General features: G+C 34.5%; 1 long non-coding RNA gene and 1 other non-coding gene across 7 annotated transcripts; both read right to left on the minus strand.

Moving 5' to 3' along the window:
• Positions 1-9686: 9686 nt before the first annotated feature.
• Positions 9687-16146, minus strand: LOC128645274 (uncharacterized). 6 transcript variants are annotated; one of them, XR_008400102.1, is made up of 5 exons: positions 16120-16134; positions 15879-15982; positions 12205-12281; positions 10066-11389; positions 9687-9845 (listed from the first exon to the last, which is right to left on the minus strand). It is a non-coding gene; the product is annotated as an uncharacterized LOC128645274 (long non-coding RNA). The 6 variants fall into 6 exon arrangements; XR_008400101.1 differs by having other exon boundaries at positions 15879-16146; XR_008400098.1 differs by lacking the exon at positions 12205-12281.
• On the minus strand, positions 11593-11699 carry LOC128646130 (small nucleolar RNA SNORD89). The gene has a single exon (XR_008400202.1). It is a non-coding gene; the product is annotated as a small nucleolar RNA SNORD89 (small nucleolar RNA).
• Positions 16147-16162: the final 16 nt, after the last annotated feature.

Genomic DNA, 16162 nt, shown 5'->3' on the forward strand with positions numbered 1-16162 from the left:
TCAATTTAAGTAAGAATCCAAAATGCTGGTATGATTTAAATCTAACTTCAATCCTTCAGAAGATATATCTTCAGTTAAACGCATGGAAAAATTTGCCATTAACTTTATCGGGAAAGATTGGACTAATTAAAATGATCATCTTCCCTAAGATCTTATATAAATTACAGAACCTACCTCTCTTGTTAAAGAAGACAGATATTACAGTATTTAATAAAAACATAACAGAATTTCTGTGGGGAAATAAAAGGAGAAAGATATCATTAAAAATTCTATCATATTCAAAAGAATACGGGGGCTATGCACTACCAGATATTGGGAATTATAATCTAGCATGTATGGTCAAAATAGCAGCTGAATGGTTAATAGATAAAGAATATTTTACAGACAAACTATTAGAAGAAGAGATTGTGAAACCCTATACACTCAAAGCGCTATTACATACGCAAATTAAAGATATCCCTCAAAAGATTAAAAAATTTAGCTCATACTTCGGTATTATTAAAGCTTGGCAACAATATTGTAAGAAATTAAAAGTTAATTTTACAGTCTCTAATTTTTTAACAATAACCGGCTATCCACCGTTTCCAGAAGCATTAAAATCTGCAGTCTTTCATAGATGGAAAAGAAAGGATTTAATAAATATTAGTCAAATGATTAATTTTACTTCGGATACAGCACAGATCAAAACATTTGAAGAGCTAAGAGGTGAATTTGACCTTCCTAGCAAAGATTTCTTTGCTTATTTACAATTAAGAGATCTCGTCAATAAACTACTACACATTCAAAATAATGAATGGGGCTGGCCTACACTCAAGCATATTTTGGATCTATGTAAAATGGAAACTTTTTCCATAAAAAATGGTACAAAGAGTCATTAAGACAGGAGGGCAACTTAAATCTGCAACTAATTGTCAAGAAATGGCATCTGAAGGGACTAACAGAATGTAATGAAGAATATATACAAAGTAGTATCATGAGAACTAATAAGATCTTCATTGCTACTATTATTAGAGAAGCACATATTAATATACTAAATCAAGCATATCTTACCCCCTCTATCATGGCAAGATGGAATAACAAAACACAAGATAAATGTGTCAAATGTGGCAGTAAGGGGGCTGATATTGTGCACTACTTTTGGGAATGCACATTAATTAAACAATTTTGGAATAGAATGAGTTTCTGGCTATCAAGAATCTTAAAAAAAGAGTTTAAGATTTATCGAGCCTTAGTATTTTTTTTGTTCCCCCCAGATAAAAAAGATAAGGTCAATAATAAGGAATTTATTGAAGTAGTTATTGGGACGGCAAGGTTTTTATTATTGAAAACATGGATCTCGAAAAAATTGCCTGCTGTATCGGAAGTAAAGAATCATATTTTTAAACTAATGACGATAGAACAATGTCTATTGGAGATAGATAAAACTAAGGAAGTTGATAGATTCTTTAAAAAATGGGAAATATTTATATACTCACAGCCATTGGATATGCAAAAGAAAATGATCTATCCACTTAGATTTACAGAGTATGTAATGAATGCCATAATTAGAGAAGAGTTACCTTTGGTCTATTAAGCGCTGTATAAGAGAAGTCTGAGCACACTGTAAATATGATTTTCTCCCTTTTCCTTTTTTTTTCTCTCTATTTTTCTCTTTCTTTTTTTTTTCTCTCATTGCTTATATTATGCTGTTTGAACAGCATACAATAATATATTTTCCATGTAGGGAAGGAATTATTTTATCTCTGTGTTATTAAGGAAGGTATAGGATCTGAAGGATTGAGCTAGCACTTAATGTCTTTATGCAAGTTTATGGTTAATTGGCTGGAGTATAATTTAGCAGGAAAGGTCTATGTTATTATGCTACTAGCCGGAAAATGTTAATTTATAATTTTTAAATATGCATATTCGTCATGTAAAATACCCTCCTTGTTTATTTTTCTTGCCCTTTTCTTTTTTCTGTACCCCTCATGGTTTATATCAATAAATATATAAAAAAATAAATAAAAATAAATAAAAATAAAGTGTGGTGTAGCCCTATTGATAAATAAAAACTTATCATACAGCATAATCAGCACTGACGCAGATATAGCTGGTCGGTTCCTAATTGTACAAATCAAAATTGACGCCAAAATCTGGACAATATGTAATATATACGGTCCAAATGAACTTGATAAAGAATTTTGGAATAAACTTAAAGATTAATTAGTCCCCTACCTAGGTCAAAATTTGATTTTAGCAGGGGATTTTAATATGGTCCTATATCCAGAGATAGATAGGTTCTTGCAAAAGAAAAGCGCAGGGAAATATAAAAGAGAGGCGAGTTTCTTTAGAGAGTTTTGTAAAACTCTAAAATTGAAAGATATTTGGAGAGTCCAACACCCGGACACAAGAGAATTTTCCTGTGAATCCAAATCACACAGGAATTTTTCTAGGATTGATTTGTTTTTAATAGATGAAAGTGTATCAAAGCTAGATATAAAATCCGAAATTACAGATTTTTTCTTATCAGACCATGCTATTATAACTTTAAAATTAGATCTTAATGACCAAGAGGGAACAAATAGAAATACCTTTAGATTTCCAGGATATATGGTTAACAACCTAGGTTTTTGTAACTGGCTATTGCAGAGGTGGCGGGAATACTCTGAGCTAAATAGTACGTATAGGAGTAAAATAGAACCTTTTGGGAAGCGGGTAAAGCGGTCATGAGAGGGGAAATCAAACAATATATGGTAAGATTGAAAAGAAAGATGGTTAATAGGGAGCTACAATTAGCGAATCAGCTGAAAAACTCATATAGAAAATATATTATAAGACCAGATAGGATTTCGTGGGACAAGTATAGGAAGGCTAGAACAGAGCGAGACTTTTTTTTTAACAAAAAAATGGGCTCTGGACGATATCAAGAATAGTCACTATTGGCAGGGACCACAGGGTATATCAGCTAAACACTTGACCAAAATCAGAAATTTCAGGAAAAATAAAAACAGGATTATGACAATAAGGCATGACAATAAAATATACACTAAAACAACGGAAATTCGTGAGGCCTTTTTTTAAATATTATCAGAATATTTATGCCCAAGGGGATTTAGACATAAATGCAAAAGAGATTTTCTGGAAAAAGATTAAGCTTTCAAAAATTGATAGGGAGAAATTGGTCCAATTGAACTTACCAATATCCGTAGAGGAAGTTAAGGATGCTATAGAAAGAGTAAAGATCGGGAAAGCACCAGGCCCGGATGGTATCTCAGCAGAATGGTATAAGATTTTGAAAATAGAAATAGTTGATTTTTTGTCAGAGCTATTCAATCTATATTTTGTACAAAATAGAATGCAATCACTATATTTTACGGATTCAGTTATTACTTTGATTCATAAAAAGGGCAAACAGCCAGAGGATATGGGTTCGTATAGACCCATATCGCTACTTAATAACGATTACAAGCTTTTAATGGATATTATTGCTGATAGGCTCAAGAAGTCTATAGGAGATATAATTCACCCAGACCAGACTGGTTTTATGCCGGGGCGGAATGTAGCAAGGAATATACGTAGGGTATTATTAACCATTGAGCACTGCCATAATAAGCTATATAAAACAGGAATACATGATAAAACAGATCTTGCCTTAATTACAATAGACGCAGAAAAGGCATTTGATTCCATAATCTGGGACCATATGAACAACACCCTATTACAGTTTGGATTTTCGGGTAACTTGGTAAATTTAATCAAATTGACACCACATAACTTTACAAAAAGGGACCAGGCAGGGATGCCCATTATCCCCACTCCTTTTTAATATCGCACTCGAGCCTCTTGCAATATATTTTAGAGAGAAATTAGCGGGTATTAAATTAGGAGACCATAAGGTGGTTATCTCATATGCGGACGATGTTATCCTCTTTCTTAGCAATTCCAGACTAAGCATTCCAATGAGTCTGGAGATTATTAATCAGTTCAGCAAATTTACAGGGTATAAAGTTAATATCCAGAAAGTCGGAAATCTTATGGATTAATAAAAACGAAAACAGCTATAGTGAACACCCGTATAGGGAAGTGGCGCATATCAGATATTTGGGAAATGACCTACGTGGTTGGTATAATCTTAATTATGCTAATTATTTTTCTAATTTTCACACTGAGTTGCAGATATGGAATATGCATTCTCTCCCTTTCAGCTAAAACTATGCTTATCAAGACAATCGTCTTTCCGCGTCTTGTTTTTGCTCCAAAACTTGCCATTATTTCAAGGCAAGATATTATTAAATATAATAAGGCATGTACCAAGTTTATTTGGGGCAAGATGAGACCACGGATATCCATAGACAGATTAACTATACCTAAAAAATATGGGGGCATGGCCTTGCCAAATATACGCTATTATAATTGGATAGCGATGTTAAAATATGGGATAGATTGGTTGATATTGATAGAATATGGGATAGATAAATTACCAGAGAACATTAACCAGATTTCAACAATTTCAAATATTATTTTGGCTTTGCAAAAATATTGTAATATAATGGGGGTGGACTATAGAAAATCTGGATATCTTCCGATTATAGGAACCCCTGATTTTTCTCTGGGGCAATACAATATAGTTTTTTAGAGAATGGTATACGCAAGGAATTTCATTCTTTACACAGCTCTTGATAGCAGGTACAAATAAAGTATAACTCTATAGTGAGATATCAAAGAAATTTCATTTACCTCAAAAGAATTTTTATGCTTATCTGCAAGCCAGAAGTTTTATTACAACGTTGTCCCAATCAAGTGCACTAGGATGGAATCTACAAGAGCTAGAGGCAGGACTTAAAGGGACATGAAACCCAAATTTTTTCTTTCATGATTTAGAAAGAGAATGCAATTTTAAACATCTTTCTAATTTACTTCTATTATCTAATTTGTTTTATTCTCTTGATATTCTTTGCTGAAAAGCATATCTAGATATCCTCAGTAGCGGCTGATTGGTTGCTGCACATAGAAGCCTTGTGTGATTGGCTCAACCATGTGCATTGCTTTTTCTTCAACTAAGGATATCTAAAAAATTAAGCAAAATAAATAATAGAAGTACATTGTAATGTTGTTTAAATTTGTATTCTCTATCTGAATCATGAAAGAAAGATTTTGGGTTTAGTGGCCCTTTAAACTATATAAAGCAGGTTTTAGATCACTATCATACTGGTATAATATACTATTTGCTAAATTAGGGTCTAATCACATAAGGGAAATCACGGAGAAGCTTCAAAAATATACTCCAAATATACAGGAAGAAGAGGTTATGAAAAGTATAAGTTTAAGTATGTCAGCAACAACAATAATTAGTTGGAGGGAAACCCATTGGAGAATTATTAACAATTATTCTTTAACTCCTGATAGACTAAATAAATGGGCACGTGAAGACCCGAAAATCTGTTGCTATAAATGTAGGGCTGGAAGTGCGGACCTATTACACTGTTTGTGGTTATGTCCCAAAATCAGGCAATTTTGGGGTAAGGTCAATTATTGGTTAAATAAACATATGGGGACACGGATTGAACTTACCGCAAATATGATTTTTTCCTTTATCAAGGTTTGACAGGGTCAGGAGAGTGGCAGTTAGCTAATACCGCAATAATGGCAGCACGAAACTTAATAGTTAAAAAGAGGAAATTAAGAAGAGCCCCTATAATTGGTGAATGAATTCATCTACAAATGAGAATCGAGTTATATGACAATAAACTAAGAAATGAGACAAATCTCAAGAAATATTTCAATAAATGGCTAAATTAATTTTGGAGTAGCCATTAGACACACAAAGGCAATTCCATTCCCCCCTTAAATTTGGTATCTTTCTTAAATTTGGTCCTAGAAGAAAGGATACCGTATCAGTGGATGGAGGTTAGGGTAGGAATTATTTAAAAGGGACAGTATACTGTAAAATAGTTTTTCCCTTAATGTGTTTACAATTGCTTTTTTTTACCAACTGTAGAGTAAAAAAAATGTATGAACATTAGCTTTTTATGGTTTATTTGTGTATATTAAAGCTCTGATTTTGTGTTTTGAAGCCACAGCCTAATAAAATAGGTTGAGCTTGTAGGTATAATCAGATCTCATTACTGTATCACATTGTGCACATATACCTGCTTCTTTAGCTTATATCTGTCCTTAAAACAATCACCAATACTTTGAGAGAACAATGGAAAATCAGCATTTTATTATCTTATCTCTGCTTTATCACACTGGGAGTGTAATTTCTTCTGCTGGCTGTGTTTACAAAGCTTATCTATAGCTGGTACGCGCGGCCACAAACTTTCTGAATAGGTGGGGATACCACATGCTAAATCAACAATTTCAAATGCCAATATAAGGGTAAAGGAGCTACTTGTAAACAATGTAATACACTCCAGCAGGTAAAGTGGATCATTGGGAACAAATTAAAGGGGAGAAATTTTTTGAGTAAACTGTCCCTTTAAGTTGGAGCCGTACTAAAGATAGACAAGTAAAAGTTCCTCCTTTTTCTCGTTTTGTTTTGTTTGGCTTTGTCTGGCTTTTTTTGCTTTGTGTTGTTCTCTTATCTTCATTTTGTCTTGTCTAGAGTTTGTGCTAGATGTTTGCAGTAAAATTGGTATGAAAATCCAGTAGTGATTACAAGATACGAAGGGCTTCTGATTGGTTAAGAACTATGTAATTGTGCTGATCAGTGATGTAATTTCATTTGATTTAACTTTTATTCTGGCCCTGCATGGCGCAAATGATGAAGTGTGTTTTCTTATTTGTACTGTACACTACTGGTTATAAATAAATATTTTTTAAAAAAAAGTTACTAGAAGCACTTCTGTTAACGGACACAATGCAAAAATGCACATTTCAATTATGACCTCTCTCATTTTAAGTATTTAATTGTTGTAGCTGCCTGGTGTGGTATTCTACAAGTAAAACAGAGCTAAAACAAACAAAAAACAAACTAATGTTTAAAAAGTAAATGATTTTTTATTTAGAAAGTGATCAGACAAGTCTAAACAAACATCTTTTTACTGCAATTGTTTTTCCAGTAGCTAACCCACCACTTGCCTCAGTTGGATGAGCCAATCTAGCTGACCACAATAGCCTGTCATAGCTTTAGCATAAAATGAATGTTGCCATTCTCATCTAGTAAAGCCAATTACAAAAAGATATGTAGCAGTCTAGAGTGCTTTCAGTTCTGAAAATTGCAAAAGCCACTATTTTCTAGTTACCGTTTTGAAACAGTACATCTTTGTTTAAGACATTTTTTCCCATATACATGGATTATATATATATATTTTATTAAGCAGTGATTAAATTCCACATTGATAACCACCCATGTGACAATTTTACTTAACAATAATTAGGGCATTTAATAACTAGTATACCTTTCTACATTTTTTTTTTTAAATTGAACTAATAAACCCACTTGTGAGGGACAAAACATTGTATCTTCTGAGATAATTAGGAGTGGCATATGCATCTAGCTGCCAATGGCTGGCTGTTCTGACCTACCAATAATCCTGTTCTCTATTTCAAACAGTGAGCCCTGCATAGAAGTTGGACCTGCCATAAGCATATATTATGTATGCAACGGCTCTTACTCAGTAAGAGTATTCCACTGACACTTCTCCGCCTCATTATCCCAGGGTAAACCTAACAATCACCCTTTCACCCAAACATCAGCCTGTACCAGATGAAGGGTGTAGACAGAATAACTTTGTGTACCAACTGCAAAACATATAGATCCCAGCAGAGGGAATCACTTTTCTCAGTATGTAGCGTCACACCCTGGTGCCTCAGTGTCTAGGAGATAATGAATTCAAGTCCTGCTGATTCAATCATCCTCCAGACCCTCTGCACCTGATACATTGTTACAGAATTTTTTTTTTTTTTTACAGGTTACATACAACTTATTTTAAAACAAACAGCATGGTGGAGTTCCCAATTTGTCCAAAAAGCACTAATATTGGAGCAAACCGTGTCTTAAAGGGACAGTCTACCATAGAATTGTTAGTTTTAAGAGATAATCCCTTTATTGCCCATTCCCCAGTTTTGCATAACCAACAGTTATATTAATATACTTTTTACCTCTGATTATCTAGGAACCTTCTTCCAGCCCCCTGATCACATGACTGACTGTTTATTATCTATTGTGTTGCACTAAATCTTAAATAAGCCCCTGTGCCTGAAGAGTGTTATCTTTATGGCCCACGTGTACTTTGTCTTGAAAAGAGATTTAAAAAGCATGTGATAAGAGGCAGCCCTCAAAGGCTTAGAAATCAGCATATGAGCCTACCTATGTTTAGTTTAAACTAAGACTACAAAGAGAAAAAAAGCAAATTTGATAAAAGTAAATTGGAAAGTTGATTAAAATTAAGTCCTATCTGAATAAGGAAAGTTTTTTTATACTAGACTGTCCCTTTAAAGTTGACCAGTCCATGAATATAGTCTGTTGTATGTCTGTTACAATGTACATTTCAAAATTAGTTAAACAGGATATGCATTTGTTTTACTTCTGTATATGAGGAAATTGTGTCTGCATGTCAATGACAGGGCTGACTTCTGTAGATTTATAGAATTTTATCAATTAGCTGCAACAAATAGATATAATAGATTGTGAAAATAATTGTCAAGAAATCTTATAATAGATCAGTTGTCTGGCAAGTAGTTTTCACAGCACCAGCTGCTTCTCTCCACTGAACTCCTGCACATGGTATTGTGTTTTATGGTTATGTCTACAGACATTTACTTTTTCAGAACAGTTTAAGTTTACAACTACTCCTGGCTTATGTGCTACACAGAAATAAAATAGGAGTCATTTGGATTGTTTATATTAATAAAGGGGATTTAGGACTATGCTTTACATGATATAGTGTTGAACTTGTTATTTACACCTAGCCTAGATTGATGGGATTTGTTATTGGAATGGATGTACACTATTATCGGTTTGCCCAATTATTAGCAGATCGCTTGCTATTGCCGACTATAGGGATAGATTTATCAAGCCCCTGCGGCAGCAAGTTCTCACAAGAACTTGCTCGCCGCGATTTATCAAGCAGCGGTCACCAGACCGCTACTTCCCTAACATCTTCGCCACCTCTACTGTGGCAAAATTCAATCTCCTCTGTCGAGTCCGACCGAGGAGATTGACAGCTCCTGCCCGCGCGCGATTGGCTGTGTGCGGGCAGGATTGCGCTTGTGTTCAATGTTATTGGCGAGCTGAGATGTACAGGGGCACGTATACGCGCCCCTGTATGTCCCAGCGTTGATAAATCTAGCACTATATGTACTGTATAGCTAAATGTGTAAGGCTTTGTACTGTTAGTGATATATAGTCCTTAGCTCTTGACTATTTTTAATCAATTGTAGTATGTACGATAAGATATTTTTTTCCCTAACTTTATAGATCACTTTCAAGAAAAGGTTTACAACAGTGAAACTTCTTGGCAGGGCCCTCTATCCCTTTGTCTCATAACTGTCAACTTGCATATTAGACCCATGTCTTTAGCGCTGCGGTACCAATTGGCGCTCTACAAATAACTGATAATAGCTGGTAATGTAAATTTTCAGTCTGAAGTTTTATATTTGTAATCCTCAGTATGTGGATTTTATTTTAAATATAGGATTTTTTTTTTTTTTTTTTTTATCCGATTAATTGAAGAAACACACAAAAAAAAAAACACGACGATTAATAGATTATGAAAATAGTTGCACACTACATTTTATTTAAAATAAAAACCCCACAACTTAAATTCACATAAAAACAGTTTGAAACACATTAAATAGTTGGACAGCCAGTCATATCCCAAGAAACAAGGCCCATTAGGAGAATATATTTTGGTCCACTGCACCTGAGGGGGGAGAAAAAAAAAAAAAGTTAAGCAACATTTATTTTCCATTAAATCAACACAATTAGCATGAGTTGTTAGGTCAGTTTTAATTTCGCTTCAAGGTTTTTTTTCCATCATGCCTCCTATACAGAAAACTGCTAGGAGGCACTGTAATTCGGCCTTTTTTGTCATCATTCCCAGCACACTACACAAGACATATGCACAGAGGTTTGTTACTTACAAGTCAAAGCAAGCCCTGCAGACGCTTACTCCTCTTGAGAATTGCCGCTCCAAATTGTAACATTTTAGATCTGTTTAAAGAGACATTAAACTGCTAATCACAACTATAACAGCATGGTCACTAGACAACATGCTATTTTCCTCCTTTGCTGCAGCTCTCTTCAAAACCAGCCTACAATTTTTAACCCCTTAAAGGGATACTGAAGCCATTTTTTCTCCTCTCAGGATTCTGATTTTAAGCAACTTTCTAATTTACTCCTATTATCAATAATCTTCATTCGAAAAAGGAATTTAAAGCTTAGGAGTCAGCCCATCTTTGGTTCAACACCTGGGTAGCTAAAATGTAAGCGCTAAGCTTATGTTCCTGCTTTTTCAAATAAAAAGGACACCAAGAGAACGGAGAAAAAATAAAATAGGAGTAAATTAGAAAGTTGCATGCGCTATCTGAATCACAAAATATAATTTTTTTGGGTTCAACATCCCTTTAAGTGTTTTCCCCCAGATTATGTGCTTAAAATGACAGCTAATTTATGCTCTATTGATTTCACAATAATTATCCCGTTATCTTATTAAGTGCAACCATACAGTTTGTTTTGACAGGGATTTCTTTAGTACCAGATATCTATATAAAATACTGAATGTGGGAGCTACCCCCCACTACACTTTCCTTTAAAACCATTTCTACAAATCTAGTATAGAAAGAATACCTCAAAATCTATTCATTATGTTAGGCTTTAGGAACACCAAGTCTAGGTTTCAAAGTAATTCATAGCAAACATATGATAGGGACGGAATTACTGTTTAAATTTGTAACATTTGCCATGCTTGGACAAAATTACACAAAAAAGTGTATATTTGGAGAAAGTCGACACCCATGGTATTTACCCAGAGCTATTTGACATTTTAGTTTAACCCTTTTGTTTGAGGGGGTGGGGGGAGATTTAAAACTGATTGACCTAAATACTCAGTGAGAAAAGGGAAGGGGTTAAAAAAAAAACAAAAAAAAACAAGCCTTTATTTACAAATAATGGTTTGTCATTTCTGATATGAGATCACTGTACCTGCCTGTCACAGCTGTCAAGAGAGCTGTAAACCTAACTGCTCTGTTAAAAGTGCAGTGCTGCATGTTACATGGTTACAAGAACAAATGCTCCAAGATGGCCCCAGTATGAAGAGTAAGCAATTAACTATAAATTGCTAAAACAGGAGAACTGATTTCAAGACCGCTACATGCACAGGAGGAAACATAGCATTGATAACTAACCATGGTATTGTAATTGTACCCAACAGCTAAATGTCCTTTTAAGTACTGCAACGTGTAGTACCTGTAAAACAAATTATGTACAAGTTTTAGACATTTTGGCCTTATAGCCGATTACCAGTTTTAAATTCAGCCCCACAAAAAAAAAAAAAAACCACAACCCCCCCAAAAAACAAATATAAGACTGGTTTAAAAGAAGTCTACACACTAGTTGGTGAGGTTTCTGCAGTTTTATTTCCCACACCATCACTCAAAATAAGACAAGATGCCTGGGTCAGTTGTGTTTTCGCTTCAAGGGGATTTGTCATTATGCCTTCCTGTAGACTGCTCAGAAAAGCACTGCAATTCGGCCTTTTATGTCATCATTCCCAGGCATTTAAAAATAAAATATCACTCCAAATTAAACTAGAAGTATTAAATATTACAAAGAATGAGGTAATGAAGCAATTTAAACACCTTGCAACATATCAACCAAGTCTTAAAGGGATACTAAACCCATTTTTTCCCTTTCATGATTCAGATAGAGCATGCAACTTTCTAATTCACTCCCGATTAATTTCTATGAATCTTTATTTGAAAAAGCAGGAACGTAAAGCTTAGGAGCCAGAGATTTTTTGTTTCAACACCCTGGGTAGTGATTGTTGATTGGTAACTAACTGTACCCACCAATCGCTACCCAGGGTTCAGAACCCAAAAAATGGGCCGGCCCCTAAGCACATATTCCTGATTTTTCAAAAAGATACCAAGAAAGTTGCATGAACTATCTGAATCAGGAAAAAAAAAAAAAAAAAAAAGATAAAAAAAAATATATATATCATTATTAAAACTAATTAACATCTTTTTATGCATTTCCTATAGCCACAATCCACCCACATTTACCATATTTAGAGTAGCCTGGTAGTTGTATCTCTGCAGGAATTCCACTCCCCTTCCCCCCTCCTGGGGTAGTGGAATACCTGCAGAGAGCAAAATTAGCTGTGAGTTTAAACACTTTATTTATCTCTGCATCTGATGTTTGTATAGAGCAACCTCCTAGACTATTAGTGTTTAGAACATATTAAAAGGGACAGTAGTCAAAGTTAAACTTTCATTATCCAGCTAGGACATGTCTTAATTTTAATCAACTTTCCAATTTACTTTTATCATCAAATTTGCTTTTTTCTCTTGGTATTCTTAGTTTAAACTAAACCTAGGTAGGCTCACATGCTAATTTCTAAGCCTTTGAGGGCTGCCCCTTATCACATGCCTTTTAAATCTCTTTTCAACACAAGACAGAAAGTACACGTGGGCCATATAGATAACACTGTTCAGACACAGAAAGTTGTTTATGATTTAGCCCAACACAATGCTAACTGCAAGACAATAGATAATAAAAACAGTCAGTCATGTAATCAGGGGGCTGGAAGAAGGTTCCTAGATACAAGGTAATCAGAGGTAAAATTATATTAATAAAACAGTGCTGGTTATGCAAACCTGGGGAATGGGTAATAAAGGGATTATCTATCTTTTAAAACAATAACAATTCAATGGTAGACTGTCCCTTTAGCTGCTTTAGATATTTACTAGTAACCCACATTATTAGCGGTGCATTAAACTAGTTTTATGAGTTAAAAGGGACAAAGTATTTTTTCAGATTTATTTGTGTTTAGTAAAAAAATATAATCTTCCTGCGCTGTTTTTATGCTATGTGCAAACTACATTACACAGATAGCTCCAGCAAGAGCGCCGTCAGTAAACACTAGTTAGGGAGTGAGGTAGAAACTAGTTTGTAGGACGATTGTCTCCATATGCAGTGAAACCACTGCAAGTTTTTTCCTCATTTTTTGAAGCAAAAGAACTAATGCACGTCAATTGTAAGCTTTGTATACATCACGTTTTATTAAAATTAGCCCATATTTTTTTTGTTTATACTGTCCCTTTAAAGCCAATTATGGACATATTGCCTTCAGAAGTCAGCATGGTGCATTTCATGTCCTGTGAATATGAAATTGCTTAATGTTCAGAGGTAAGATTACAAGACAATGGGGGGTGAACATATTGCAAAGTTGTTTCATTGCACATAACAGAAATGTGCCTTTTAAAAAGGGACATTATACACTCATTTTTTCTTTGCATAAATGTTTTGTAGATGATCTATTTATGTAGCCCATAAAGTTTTTTTTTTTTAAATAAATGTATAGTTTTGCTTATTTTTAAATAACATTGATCTGATTTTCAGACTCCTAACCAAGCCCCAAAGTTTTATGTGAATACCGTCAGTTACCTTCTCCAGCTTGCTCCTGTTTGTGTAAAGGGTCTTTTCATATGCAAAAGAAGGGGGAGGGGGGAGTGTCTTATTTGTCACTTGCAGTGGGCTTTCCAGCTACCTTTTCAACAGAGCTAAACTGACAGCTTCTAAGTAAGTTTTTAAACAGTTTTATACTGGATTTTTATATCAGTATCTGTGCATCTTATTCTTTATAGTAGTGTCTATTACATGCAGTTAAATGAAAATGAGTGTATACTGTCCCTTTAAAGGGACACTCAAGTCAAAATTAAACTCCATGATTCAGATACAGCATGCAATTTTAAACAACTTTCCAATTAACTTCCATTAACAAAATGTGCACAGTCTTTATATTTATACTTTGAGTCACCAACTCTTACTGAGCATGTGCAAGAATTTAAAGCATATACGTATATGCATTTGTGATTGGCTGATGACTGTCACATGATACAGGGGGAGTGGAAATAGACAAAACTTTGCAATTTATTTTAAAAAAATCTACTACTCATTTGAAGTCCAGACTAAGTGCTATTGCATTGTCTTCTTATCATGCAAATGTACAGTGTTGACTGGTCCTTTAAGTGATGACACACAATGATTGGAGGAAGGTGGATTAGTCATTGATCTGCTAAAAAGTAGGAGATGAGGGCGAAGGTACGGTTACCATAACTCAGTGGTAAATATTTTAAAAATGAAGCATCTTTTCTAAAGTTTAATGAATTAAAGTGCCCCATGAGCAATGTTTAAAGCTAGACTTAAAATCCCAGAGACCATTAGATAGAATTTTATTGCTGGTGCCTAGCATTATGGATTATTTATTACCTACTATTAATAGTTAGGAAGTTACATTTTACAAGACAAGGAATTATAAGCACTCAACTGATGAGATATAGCTACATACACTAAGGAGGCCCATAAGAGTAAAACATACATCTTAGCAGTACAACTCATTACATGGGTGAACTGAAAGTCTGGTAAGGATAGAACATACTCAAAATTCTAGAGCGCCACCTGTTGGCATTCACTAACATGACGGGCCATACTAAAAGAAATCCTCTTCAACTTAAAGGGACACCATGGATAGCGCTTGCTTATTGGAGGCAAGCATAACCCAGGTTCTCAAAAATATAAAAATGGGCTGGCTCCTATGCATCACACTCCTGCTTTTTAAATAAAGATAGCAAGAGAACAAAGAAAATTGATAGAAGTAAATTAGAAAGTTGCATGCACCATCTGAATCATGAAAGAAAAAAAATTGGGGTTAGTGTCCCTTTAAGACTATTTAGATACTGCACTTTCATAACCATTAAAGGGACAGTCAACCATAGAATTGTTATTGTTTTAAAAGATAGATAATCCCTTTGTTACTCATTCCCCAGTTTTGCATAACTAAGTTATATTAATATACTTTTTACCTTTGTGATTACCTTGTATCTAGGAACCTTCTTCCAGCCCCCTGATCACATGACTGACTGTTTACTATCTATTGTCTTAAATTTAGCATTGTATTGTGCTAGATCTTAAATAACCCCCTGTGCCTGAACACAGTGTTATCTATATGGCCCACGTGTCTTTGTGTTGAAAAGAGATTTAAAAAGCATGTGATAAGGGGCAGCCCTCAAAGGCTTAGAAATTAGCATATGAGCCTACCTATGTTTAGTTTAAACTAAGAATACCAAGAAAAAAAAGCAAGTTTGATAAAAATAAATTGGAAAGTCGATTAAAATTCCTATCTGAATAATGAAAGTTTAATTTATACTTCACTGTCCCTTTAAGGGACATTCGAAGGAAGAAAAATGAAAAAAAAAAACTTGCACCCTAGCGCATGGCAATCACTGCCGGTATCACACTGAGATGCTGCAGATTGTTGCAGCCCAGAACGAGTAAAGTACCCAACAGCTTAAAGGGACAGTCTAGTATAAATTAAACTTTAATTATTCAGATAGGACTTTTAATTTTAATCAACTTTCCAATAACTTTTACCATAAAATTTGCATTTTTCCCTTGGTATTCTTAGTTTAAACTAAACATAGGTAGGCTCATATGCCAATTTCTAAGCCTTTGAGGGCTGCCTCTTATCACAGGCTTTTTAAATCTCTTTTCAACACAAAGAGAGAAAGTACACATGGGCCATATAGATAACACTGTGTTCAGGCACAAAGTTATTTAAAGGATTACTGTTTTTGACTTTTTTCGTTACTCAATAATCCCATATTTTGTATAATAATCATCTATTAAAAGCTACTAACCTATATTTTGTATAAACCGAAGCTTACCAATCACTCACCAGTCTATCATGTAGGTCGCCATCTTACAATAGCTGCGTCACGTAGGTTTAGGTTAGGGAAGAATACTGTTTCGCTCTATATAGGGCTGGGCGAGCTCATTTGTCTATTGGGGGGAAATACACTTATAGTCCAATACAACTAATATATACGCGATGCATTTCATATCGTGTTCGTTTTAAGAAACCGCAAAACTATGAATCCATAGAAATACTGTAGAACTTTTATGCAAACCTGGCTCACCTAACACCACCTGCCCAAAATAATGGTTTCGGCCATCTGATTC

This window comes from Bombina bombina, chromosome 1 (genome assembly GCF_027579735.1).
Source record: "Bombina bombina isolate aBomBom1 chromosome 1, aBomBom1.pri, whole genome shotgun sequence".
In the NCBI taxonomy this organism is placed as follows: domain Eukaryota; kingdom Metazoa; phylum Chordata; class Amphibia; order Anura; family Bombinatoridae; genus Bombina; species Bombina bombina.